We start from the raw sequence: 13532 nt of genomic DNA, 5'->3' as shown, positions 1-13532 counted from the left end.
GATGAACAGTATAATGTTCATATATTTCTTCACTTCTAGACATCAACTTTTTCAATTTGGCCGGCTGAACAATCACTGTCTTCTTCTGCAGCTGTTTCCTCTGCTCCAACACATACATCTTTGTAGTACTCATTGTTTTTGACCAAATATAACGTTGCCTTTTTGACTTTCCTAACATCCACCAAATCTTGCCAGATTTTCTTACTCTTTGTCAGAACCCCATTAACTAGAATAACCAGAGGTTCCTCTTCCACTTTCTCTACTCCAATTGTATCAATATTTTTCTTGAAATCTAGAGGCAAATAAACAACTCTTCCCTTTAATCCTCTCTGTAAATCTGAAGGAGGCCATTTCCCTATCTTAGGCTCCATGCGAACAATAGCCTGAAAAGGATGGACACATTGAATCAAAATAGATTCATATGTATTTAAATCCATCAATTCAGGAGGAATGTCTACCAACTCAAGATTATTATGAACAGCTCTAGCAGGCATTCTGTTTTCATTTAATTTATTATAACAATATTTACAAATACGCTGATCAGAACTCAAATCAAAAGAATTCTCCACCAACAAAAAAGTTGCAAAATTCTTTCATTCACTATTATTTTCCATTTCACTTTCTGCACATAAATCAACTAACCTAGTCTGAATCTTATAATGAGTCCGTCGACAACACACACAAGTAAAAATAGGCCTTTCATTTGATTTCACCTTAAACTTGGTAATTTCCTGGTCAAACTTTTCTGTACTTGAAATGTGTACATTGTCTTCCACATTACCTTCTATTACTGTGTCAATTTCTACACTGTCCTCTTTTTCACCAAAGTAACAAATCTCAATATCTTCACAAATCTTCTTCACATCTAATTCAGTTCCATGCAAAAGAGCACTGTTTAACTGTTTAAGCTTAAGTGCTGGACTTTTTGCATAATACAACATTCTCACTAATTTCCTCATTTTGTTATGATGCACTGCTAACTTCCTAAAATGATGAAAAACACGGTGACATACTTTTCTAGAAAGACAAGCCAGTGAATGCCCTTGCAAACCTGTGTTTTCTCTCACTCTGCAAGGATCTAAGTCTTGCAACATCTTCAATATCTGTTTTAGACTTTTTTTAATATATGTACGTAAGAAATTACGAAGCAAATCGATTGAATCCTGTCGCACACTACAAATACTACTACACTTCCAAGTGTACACTGGACCCTTAGTACGTCTCCCTAAAACCTCATCAGCTAACACCTCCTCTGCATCTCTAGACACAAGTTTCTCTTTTTCAATCGGACAACCGTCTTTCACCTCATATGCTCGACCACTGGTGTCAACTGCATGCACCAAATCATTCTCCTGGAAGTAACTCTCCTCATTAAAAAATGGCTCAAAACTTGAACTATGCATCCATTCTCCAGAAAAAACTTTACAAAAATTAGTCCGATTAATTACTCTTTTGCATCTACTCTTTGATTTGAAAACATCAATTGTCTTGTTAAGTGTCCTAATTCTATTGATTACTAAAATAAATAATTTTTTCTTAAGTTCAAAAGCCTGATCAACAATCTTCTCTACACTTTTCTTTTTCTTATAAAAAGCAGCTCTCTGTTTACCTTTTTTAATATTTTTTAACAAATTTAAAACCACCCTATTGCGAAACATTCGTTTACGAATGTCCCTAAATTGGTTTTGCCTTCTATTCCTATACATATTACTCTCTCCTGCTCCAGTAGTAACATTTTTGGGGGGCATCTCCTTCCTTTTCAAATTTGCTCTCTCCTTCTGTATATTCACATCCTCATCAACATTTTTTTTTGATTTACATATGTTCCGAAAGAAAGACTTAGTTGTCTTACCAGGAGCTTTTTTCCTGTTTTTTGAAGTATTTGTTGTAGACGAGTGCTTTAATTCCGGGGCTGTTTTTGATTTTTTCCGCTTGGCATCTTTTCTTCTCCTCTGCCTTGAGGGCATATTTCCTTACTATTTAAATCTTGATTTCAATCTGTGTTAAAGAAAAAAAACTAACACATTTTAGACCACTATTACCAAACAACAAAGCAATGACAATAAGGAAACGATATAAACACTAGTTTACAACATATCTAAGTTTATATCACATCAACTATGTAACTAGGATTAAGACAGAGTAAAAGAGCTAGAGGAACTAACACAAAAAGACAGAGAGAGTCAGACAAAGAAACAGGTAGAGGTAGTAAAACATAGAGAAGGAGTAAGACAGAAAAAGTGTATATTATGTTGTAAGACAGAAAAAGGATGTAATAGGGAGAGGGAGTCAGTCAAAGAAAGGGACAAAGGGAGTAAGTCAGAAAAAGGATGTAACAGGGTGTAAGACAGAGAGAGGGTGTAAGAGGATGTAAGACAGAGAGCGGGTGTTAGAAGGGGAGAGTATGTAAAAGGGACTAAAACAGAGAGAGGCTGTAAAAGGGAGAGAGAGAGAGTAAGTTTGTGAGAGGGTGTAAGAGGAAGTAAATCAGAGAGAGGATGTATCAAGGAGTAAGTCAGACAGAGGGTGTAACAGGAAGAGAGGAAGAGAATAAAAAAGTCAGAAAGAGGGAGAGAGGGTGTAAAACAGACAAAAGGTGTAATAGGGAGTACGTCTGGGAGAGAATGTTACAAAGAGAAAGGTTGTAAGACGGAGTAAATCAGGAAGAGGATGTAAGAGAAAGTATGACTTACAAATTGCTGTAAAAAAGAGAGAGAGAGAAAAAATTAGAGACAGGTTGTAAGAGAAAGTAAGTCAAAGAGTGAGTGTAAGAGAGTGTAACACAGAGTCAGGATGTAAAAAGGAATACGTCACAGAGAGGGTGTTACAAGGGGACAGGTGGAAAAATAGAGTAAGTCAGGAAGAGAATATAATAGAGACTAATACATTGTTGATAATGCTTCTTAAAGAAATGTTGGTGCATAAAGGAATTGTATTTTCTAAATGAGTGAGGTTTCAGTAGTGTAATCAAATGCTTATACATATGACCTGTGGTCTGTTTTGTAAATGTTATTTTAAAAAAGATTTCGGGCACATGAATTGGTTTTACATTATTGACAAGGATTAGATAGTATCTGCATGATTAAAAAAATATATTAGCACATTTCACAATCATGTCACCTGTGTTTCCTCAGATTAGTAAGCAGATTGTGCAGATGAGGTGAGGCCTGTCCAGGGGTGCAGAGGAGATAAGTCCTGTGTCCAAGAGTGCTGTGGACAGGACTTACCTCCTCTGCACCCCTGGACAGGCCTCACCTCATCTGCACAATATGCTTACAAATCGAATGCTTGTACATTGGACGAGCGCTCTGTTTCTTTAATGTTATTGGAAAAACGATTTTGGGGCAAATGAATAGCTTTTACATTTTTGGGAAGGAATAAATAGTGTCCGCAAGATTAAATAGATATATTTGAACCTTTCACAATCATGTCACCTGTGTTTTCTCAGATTAGTAAGTACATTGTGCACATGAGGTGAGGCCTGTCCAGGGGTGCAGAGGAGGTAAGGCCTGTGTCGAAGAGTGCATTGGACAGGACTCACCTCCTTAGACCCTTGAACAAGCCTCACCTCCTCCGTGCACCCTGGACAGGCCTCAATGTATTGGGTATAACTGATGGTAACAGGATGCAGATAAGCTGAGGCCTGTCTAGGGGTGCAGATGAGGTGAGGACTGTCCAGGGGAGCAGAGGTGTTGAGGCCTGTGTCTAAGAGGGCAGTGGAATGGACTTCATGAAGCCTCTCCCCCACTGCACTCTTAGACACAGGCCTCACCTCCTTTGCACCCCTGGACAGGCTTCTCTCCCACTACACTCTTGAACACAGGCCTCACCTCCTCTGCACCCCTGGACAATCCTCACCTCATCTGCAACCCTGAACAGACCTCACCTCATCTGCACCCCTAGACAGGCCTCAGCTCATCTACACCCCTGGACACGCCTCACCTCATCTGCACCCTGTTACCATCAATTATACCCAATACATTGAGGCCTGTCCAGGGGGCACAGAGGAGATGAGTCTTGTCCAAGAGTCAGAGGACGTGAGTCCTCTACACTGCACTCATGGACACAGGCCTCACCTGCTCTGCCCCCCTGGACATGCCTCACCTCATCTGCACAATCTACTTCCTAATCTGAGGAAACACAGGTGACATGATTGTAAAAGGTTCAAATATATTTATTTAATCTTGCAGACACTATATATTCCTTCTCAAAAATGTGAAAGCCATTCATTTGCTCCAAAATCTTGTTTCCAATAACATTTACGAAACACAGCGCACGTCATATGTACAAGCATTCCATTTCACTACTGAAACCTCACTGTTTTTCAAAATACAACTCTTCTATCTAGGAAATGTTGATACCAAACATTATTATTAAACTTAACAAAAAGCAAGAAGAAAAAAGCTCAATCTGCTCCCTAATCTAGAGTAACACAAGTGTCATGATTGTGAAAACTGCAAATATATTTATTTAATCATGCACACACTATTTATTCCTAGTCAAAAATGTAAAAGCTATTCATTTGCCCAAAAATCGTTTTTCAAATAAGATTTAAGAAACAGAGCGCAGGTCCTATGTACAAGCATTCTATTTCACTACTGAAACCTCACTATTTTACAAAATACAGTTCCTCTCTCTTGCAAACATTGATACCAAGCATTATCGAAAACCATGACACAATTCAACAAGAAAAAAGGTCAATCTGCTTCCTAATCTGAAGTAACACAGGTGACATTATTGTGAAAGCTTCAAATATATTTATTTAATCATGCAGACACTATTTATTCCTTCTCAAAAATGTAAAAGCCATTCATGTGCCCCAAAATCGTTTTTTAAATAACATTTAATAAACAGTGCGCAGATCCTCTGTACAAGCATTCAATTTCACTAGTGAAACATTACTATTTTACAAAATACAATTCCTCTATCTTGAAAATGTTGATACCAAGCTTTATAAAAAAAAATGACACAAACCAACAAGAAACGAGCTCAATCTGCTTCCTAATCTGAGGTAACACAGGTGACATGATTGTGAAAAGTTCAAATATATTTATTTAATCATGCAGACACTATTTATTCCTTCTCAAAAATGTAAAAGCCATTCATTTGCCCCAAAATCGTTTTTTAAATAACATTTTAGAAACAGAATGCAGGTCCTATGTACAAACATTCAATTTCACTACTGAAACCTCACTATTTTACAAAATACAAACCCTCTCTCTTTTTATCTTATCCAAAAACATGACACAAACCAACAAGAAAGAAGCTCAATGTGATTCCTAATCTGAGGTAACACAGGGGACATGATTGTGAAAGGTTCAAATATATTTATTTAACCATGCAGACACTATTTATTCCTTCTCAAAAATGTAAAAGCCATTCATTTGCCCCAAAATCGTTTTTTAAATAACATTTTAGAAGCAGACCGCAGTTCCTATGTACAAGGATTCAATTTCACTACTGAAACCTTACAATTTCACAAAATACAAATCCTCTATCTTGCAAATGTTGATACCAAGCATTATCAAAAAACATGACAGAAACTAACAAGAAAGAAGCTCAATCTGCCTTCTAATCTGAGGTAACACAGGTGACATGATTGTAAAAGGTTCAAATATATTTATTTAATCATGCAGACACTATGTATTCCTTCTCAAAAATGTAAAAGCCATTCATTTCCCCAAAATCGTTTTTTTAAATAACATTTTAGAAACAGAGCACAGGTCCTATGTACAAGCATTCCATGTCACTACTGAAACTTCACAATTTTACAAAATCCAATTCCTCTATGCAGCAAAAACTTTTTACCAAGCATTATCAAAAAGCATGACACAAAGCAACATTAAAAAAAACATTTTGCTTCCAAATCTTCTCCATAGAGTATACAAGTCTCTATCTATATTAAATGAATCATTACTCACCTTTACAACCATGCAGACACTATTTATTCCTTCTCAAAAATGTAAAAGCCATTCATTTGCCCCAAAATCGGTTTTTAAATAACATTTTAAAAGCAGACCGCAGGTCCTATGTACAAGGATTCAATTTCACTACTGAAAGCTTACAATTTCACAAAATACAATTCCTCTATCTTGCAAATGTTGATACCAAGCATTATCAAAAAACATGACAGAAACCAACAAGAAAGAAGCTCAATCTGCTTCCTAATCTGAGGTAACACAGGTGACATGATTGTAAAAGGTTCAAATATATTTATTTATTCATGCAGACACTATTTATTCCTTCTCAAAAATGTAAAAGCCATTCATTTCCCCAAAATCGTTTTTTAAATAACATTTTAGAAACAGAGTGCAGGTCCTATGTACAAGCATTCAATTTCACTACTGAAACCTCACTATTTCACAAAATACAAATCCTCTATCTTGCAAATGTTCATACCAAGCATTATCAAAAAACATGACACAAACCAACAAGAAAGAAGCTCAATCTGCTTCCTAATCTGAGGTAACACAGGTGACATGATTGTGAAAAGTTCAAATATATTTATTTAATCATGCAGACACTATTTATTCCTTCTCAAAAATGTAAAAGACATTCATTTGCCCCAAAATCGTTTTTTAAATAACATTTTAGCAACAGAATGCAGGTCCTATGTACAAACATTCAATTTCACTACTGAAACCTCACTATTTCACAAAATACAAATCCTCTATCTTTTTATCTTATCCAAAAACATGACACAAACCAACAAGAAAGAAGCTCAATGTGCTTCCTAATCTGAGGTAACACAGGTGACATGATTGTGAAAGGTTCAAATATATTTATTTAACCATGCAGACACTATTTATTCCTTCTCAAAAATGTAAAAGCCATTCATTTGCCCCAAAATCGTTTTTTAAATAACATTTAATAAACAGTGCGCAGATCCTCTGTACAAGCATTCAATTTCATTAGTGAAACATTACTATTTTACAAAATACAATTCCTCTATCTTGCAAATGTTGATACCAAGCTTTATAAAAAAAATGACACAAACCAACAAGAAACAAGCTCAATCTGCTTCCTAATCTGAGGTAACACAGGTGACATGATTGTGAAAAGTTCAAATATATTTATTTAATCATGCAGACACTATTCCTTCTCAAAAATGTAAAAGCCATTCATTTGCCCCAAAATCGTTTTTTAAATAACATTTTAGAAACAGAATGCAGGTCCTATGTACAAGCATTCAATTTCACTACTGAAACCTCACTATTTCACAAAATACAAATCCTCTCTCTTTTTATCTTATCCAAAAACATGACACAAACCAACAAGAAAGAAGCTCAATGTGCTTCCTAATCTGAGGTAACACAGGTGACATGATTGTGAAAGGTTCGAAAATATTTATTTAACCATGCAGACACTATTTATTCCTTCTCAAAAATGTAAAAGCCATTCATTTGCCCCAAAATCGTTTTTTAATAACATTTTAGAAGCAGACCGCAGTTCCTATGTACAAGGATTCAATTTCACTACTGAAATCTTACAATTTCACAAAATACAAATCCTCTATCTTGCAAATGTTGATACCAAGCATTATCAAAAAACATGACAGAAACTAACAAGAAAGAAGCTCAATCTGCCTTCTAATCTGAGGTAACACAGGTGACATGATTGTAAAAGGTTCAAATATATTTATTTAATCATGCAGACACTATTTATTCCTTCTCAAAAATGTAAAAGCCATTCATTTCCCCAAAATCGTTTTTTTAAATAACATTTTAGAAACAGAGCACAGGTCCTATGTACAAGCATTCCATGTCACTACTGAAACTTCACAATTTTACAAAATTCAATTCCTCTATGCAGCAAAAACTTTTTACCAAGCATTATCAAAAAACATGACACAAAGCAACATTAAAAAAAACATTTTGCTTCCAAATCTTCTCCATAGAGTATACAAGTCTCTATCTATATTAAATGAATCATTACTCACCTTTACAACCATGCAGACACGATTTATTCCTTCTCAAAAATGTAAAAGTCATTCATTTGCCCCAAAATCGTTTTTTAAATAACATTTTAAAAGCAGACCGCAGGTCCTATGTACAAGCATTCAATTTCACTACTGAAACCTCACTATTTCACAAAATACAAATCCTCTATCTTGCAAATGTTCATACCAAGCATTATCAAAAAACATGACACAAACCAACAAGAAAGAAGCTCAATCTGCTTCCTAATCTGAGGTAACACAGGTGACATGATTGTGAAAAGTTCAAATATATTTATTTAATCATGCAGACACTATTTATTCCTTCTCAAAAATGTAAAAGCCATTCATTTGCCCCAAAATCGTTTTTTAAATAACATTTTAGAAACAGAATGCAGGTCCTATGTACAAACATTCAATTTCACTACTGAAACCTCACTATTTCACAAAATACAAATCCTCTATCTTTTTATCTTATCCAAAAACATGACACAAACCAACAAGAAAGAAGCTCAATGTGCTTCCTAATCTGAGGTAACACAGGTGACATGATTGTGAAAGGTTCAAATATATTTATTTAACCATGCAGACACTATTTATTCCTTCTCAAAAATGTAAAAGCCATTCATTTGGCCCAAAATCATTTTTTAAATAACATTTTAGAAGCAGACCGCAGTTCCTATGTACAAAGATTCAATTTCACTACTGAAACCTTACAATTTCACAAAATACAATTCCTCTATCTTGCAAATGTTGATACCAAGCATTATCAAAAAACATGATAGAAACCAACAAGAAAGATGCTCAATCTGCCTTCTAATCTGAGGTAACACAGGTGCCATGATTGTAAAACGTATAAATATATTTATTTAATCATGCAGACACTATTTATTCCTTCTAAAAAATGTAAAAGCCATTCATTTCCCCAAAATCATTTTTTAAATAACATTTTAGAAACAGAGCACAGGTCCTATGTACAAGCATTCCATGTCACTACTGAAACTTCACAATTTTACAAAATTCAATTCCTGTATGCAGCAAAAACTTTTTACCAAGCATTATCAGAAAACATGACACAAAGCAACATTAAAAAACCACATTATGCTTCCAAATCTTCTCCATAGAGTATACAAGTCTCTATCTATATTAAATGAATCATTACTCACCTTTACAACTGCTTTGGGAGATTGAGAACAGTGTCAGACACACACCAATATTTCTTTAGCAGAGCAAAAGGTATGTACTCCAGGCACTGCAACCTTGAATGGCACAGAAAACCTCTAATTCTACACACATATCCCTCATGTTAACCAATTAAAACTCTTCCCTCTCTATTTTCAAACCAACACACTTCCCCCCCTCAGCCCTTTCTACCTGTTACCATAGCAACTCCCTCCTCACTGAACTCTCAGGTTTAAAAGTTTATTCTACAATGTTGCAAATGAACGCAGCAAGGATGTTTGACCTCTCAATACACCAGCTTATCCGGCGCTATGTTTCTTTAAATGACTTTTTCTTAACCATTCAAATTACTTCTTTCACAGAACAGAAGCATGCACCCTAACTTTCAGTTTTCAACTATCTGAATCCACCAATCATTGCTTGTGATTCAAGAGCACTGAAACTCCAGATTTTTTTTTTTTGCAAACTCCTACTGTTCCAACTGCCATTTCATTCCTACACTTCATCTGACTGCACCAGAACCTCCTCTCACCATGTATTCTGTCTGGATTATTGGACAGAGCTACATCCACTGAGCTCAAAGGTATGCAGCTATCAGAAATTTTCACAACCTTGATTTACCAAATGTAGACATCAAGTGGATTGGCCAGAGAGGATTGAAATGTCATCAATTGATACCATTGGTGAAAACCTTTTACCATCTGCCACACCCTGACCTCATAATTTTGCACTGTGGTGGAAATGACCTAGGCACTTTGACTGGGGTAGGTCTGGAAATGCTTTTAAAGGACACCCTTGGGCAATTGATGACACTTTTTCCACAAACTGCCTTGGTATATTCCAATATATGCCAAAGACAGAAATGGAAGTGGTCCAATCAATTTTGTCCACAATTTGAGAAAGCACGGAAACATGTGAATAAATCTGTTTCTGCTTACATGAGAGACTATGGAATGGGTTCAATATACAACAACAACTTGCGTTACAACATGCAAGATATCTACAGAGGAGATGGTGTGCCCTTCTCAGATGAGGGGAATAGAATATTCCTCCTAAATTTAAGACTGTGCATTGGAACCTACTTGTTGGTACCTAAATCAGCCACACAACCCAAAAGCTCTTTTCAGGGCTACCCTACCTCTGATCACTCAAAATGATTACTTTACTCTAACTTTTTTCACTGTTTTTCACCAAAGTACGATCCCCGGTACGCTCCCCGGTACGCGTACCGGGCACTCCCCCCGCGAAAAAGTAAAAACAAAAATAAAAAATGTTTGGCCTATATGGGCCTCCTAAGCCCCCCTCAGAAAACCTAGGGGGTCAGGGGTGTCTACCTTGCCCCCTTTTACCCATTCCCAACGTTGTTTGTCCTCCATCACTTATCTCAATTGTACCGAAACACAAGATGGAGGACTCCCGTTGCGCTGCCGGTGCGCGTGCCGGTGCGCGTACCTGGGCGCGCACCGGTGAGCGCTCCCAAAAAATTTTAAAAGTTAATTTACATAAAAACCACTGGAGAGACTTTCACCAAATATAGAATAGGCCCTACTACATACCATTCCCTACCATTTTCCCAAATTTGGTGGAATACCATTGAGCTATTTGGGCTGTAGCCCTGTCTAAATATCCTGAGGTAAATTACATGACAAAAACACATATGAAGTGTTAGAATTTACAACCAATTAAAATGTTGCTTTCATTTTCTATTTTTTTTCCTGACATTTGATTGGTTATGTACGTGAATATAAATGAAAAATGAGAGGGAAACACGGCCATTTTGACTACAACTACCTGAGGTACATCTTTAAAGGATGTTCTCTGAAAACTTCAACTGCTTTCTGAAAGGTAAGTTGTTAATTTGTAAGGGGCACTTTAAGTTAATTTGTAAAAACGTTTTCTGATAGTTATTTACTGTACCTCTGTTATAGTTATAGATTAAGATAGGCTTCTCTGTTATAGTTATAGATTGAGTTAGGCTTCTCTGGTATAATTATGAATTTACTTATGCTTCTTCACATACACTTTTTTATATTTCTACTTCCTGCCTGATACCATACACTGCCCAAAGATAACTTCACTGTTAAAAACTCAGAAGTACCTGTCTGAACTTAAACCCAACAGTGCCCTAACTCTACTGATATAGTTATTTTTTATGCAATTTACAGCAAGAAAATGGAAGATACACCACAGACCATCAATATTTCTTTCGAAATTACTAATGAGGAGATTCTTTTCGAAATTACCGATGAGGAGATTCTTCAAGAAGATTTTCTTGACTTCCTGGATGAGTCTCTTGACCAACAATTCATTGACTGTTTAGATAATATGGAATCATGCAATACAATTTGGAGGAGATTCCGGATAATGAAATGTTGCAAGTGTTATTAAATTATGAAAATTCAGAACAATAAATTTATATTTAATAATTAAAAATTGTTTGAGACATTATTCATTTTTATATGTAATTCATGAAATAGTACCTAAATGATTATAATATAAAGTGAGACTTACAGTATACTGTGCAACTTTTTTGTCTTACATAGTAAGTTTGCTCATAGTTACTGTAATGATGTCCAGGCAGGTTCCGCAGGAGCGCCAAGGATCCGAAGAATAATCCGCAGCCTTCCCCTACGGCCTCCCGACTCTATCAAACACTAGAGTACCGAGAGGCTCGCCAGGGGAAAACAGGGAGACAAAACAAGGAAAGGTGGGGAAGGAATATAAGCGTGGCTGTAATCTTCTGCGTGAAAGGGCATCCACTGGGCCTGGACTTCTGGTGGATGAGGAGCTGAAATAAAACACAAACTTCTAACCACTATTCACGTATATGGATATGTAACAATTGCTGTACATGAATATTACATACCAGATATATTTATATCTTTGCTGTGGAATAAGTGTATTGTGGTTGCAGGGTTCAGCTTGAGCTAATGTGAGAGAACACAAAACATTAGTGATTCTTCTTGTTACAATAAGCCTGCATAAACCTAATCTGAGTCATTGAGCCCTTACTTGAAGACTTGTAGAAAGCTCCTAAATAAACATCTATGTTGAAGTGGATTGGCCCGAATCAGAAGATAACACCCCTGTATAATCAAACGTAAAGGATACAAAATAGACATCTATGAGTACAACAACATAGAGAAAATATGTCAATAATATAAGTGTAGCGCACAGCGCTTTTACCGAGATTCTGGGTGGTGTGGAAACTATCTGCGCCCTTCACTAGTCCACGCAAGTGCCCCCAAACACTCACGTAAGAGTTGGCCAGGAACACAGAAGTGATGGTGATTGATCACGGCCACAAGGCAAACAACCGGGGAAAACAAAAGAGATGAGTAGAACCCACCGGATGGCGGAGAACAAGCCCGGCCACCGGGTGGAGGATAAGGGTAAATCAAACTAAATACCTAAGGGATGATTCCAGCAAATCGGCGGAGACCAAGCCCGGCCGGCTGGATAAGCAGGTAAGGGATAGGGCTAATAGCTGAAAAGGCAGCCCGGCCGGACGGCGGAGTACAAACCCGGCCGTCGGGCGGAGCCGATGGGGAAAAGGAAAGTCCGCTATGGAGTCCGGCCAGACGGCGGAGCACAACCCAGCCGTGGGACCGAGCAGGAAGGGACTGGGAACTCTGACTTGCTGCCCGGCCAGACGGCGGAGCAAAGCCCGGCCGTCGGGCGGAGCAGAAGAAACAAAGCAAGATACTGTGAGTTCCAAGAAGTGGAACAACGGGGGTTTAGCAAGAGACAAGCCTCAGAGAAGTAGGATGGCGAATGAACCCGTCCTCACGACGACCAACAGGAAATCAGGAACAAACACGGGCAGCAAAACGGAACAGCAACAACGGGAGCTTGACGCAAGAACGTAAAGCGTCACTCCCAGGGCTCTGTAAGCTTTTGTAGGGCTTTCTCTTAAAGGGACAGCGTCTTGTGGATCTCGGGGCATGACAGTTACTTCCTTTCTCCCACTATATTATCTCAAATGTGTATTTGACATCTCTTTTTGATCTCCAGCCTCCTTTCTCTCACTGTCTGTCTCTAATGCACAATATCACCACCAATTTTGTGTAGATTCAGAAGAGAGTAAAATGTAATACTTCAAAACATCATAAGGGACCAGGGTAGACTACCCATGATCCCATAGGCTTTCTCAAGGAGTGCTTAAAGGATCTGTTTCTGCTTTCCTGACAGACTATGGTATGGATTCCATATACCACAGTAACTTCTGTAACAACATGCAAGATATCTACAGAGGAGACGGTGTACATTGAATTTAAGACTCTGCATTGGTACCTACATGTTGGTACTTAAATCACCCACCCACACAACACAACAACTCTATTCACAGCTACCCTACCTCTAAGTACTTTAAATTATTATTTTACTGTTTCACTGTGTTTTCCCTATGGTACGC

Source organism: Lissotriton helveticus, chromosome 8 (assembly GCF_964261635.1).
Source record: "Lissotriton helveticus chromosome 8, aLisHel1.1, whole genome shotgun sequence".
Classification (NCBI taxonomy): domain Eukaryota; kingdom Metazoa; phylum Chordata; class Amphibia; order Caudata; family Salamandridae; genus Lissotriton; species Lissotriton helveticus.
The sequence above is the reverse complement of the archived record's forward strand: the minus strand, read 5'-3'. Positions refer to the sequence as shown.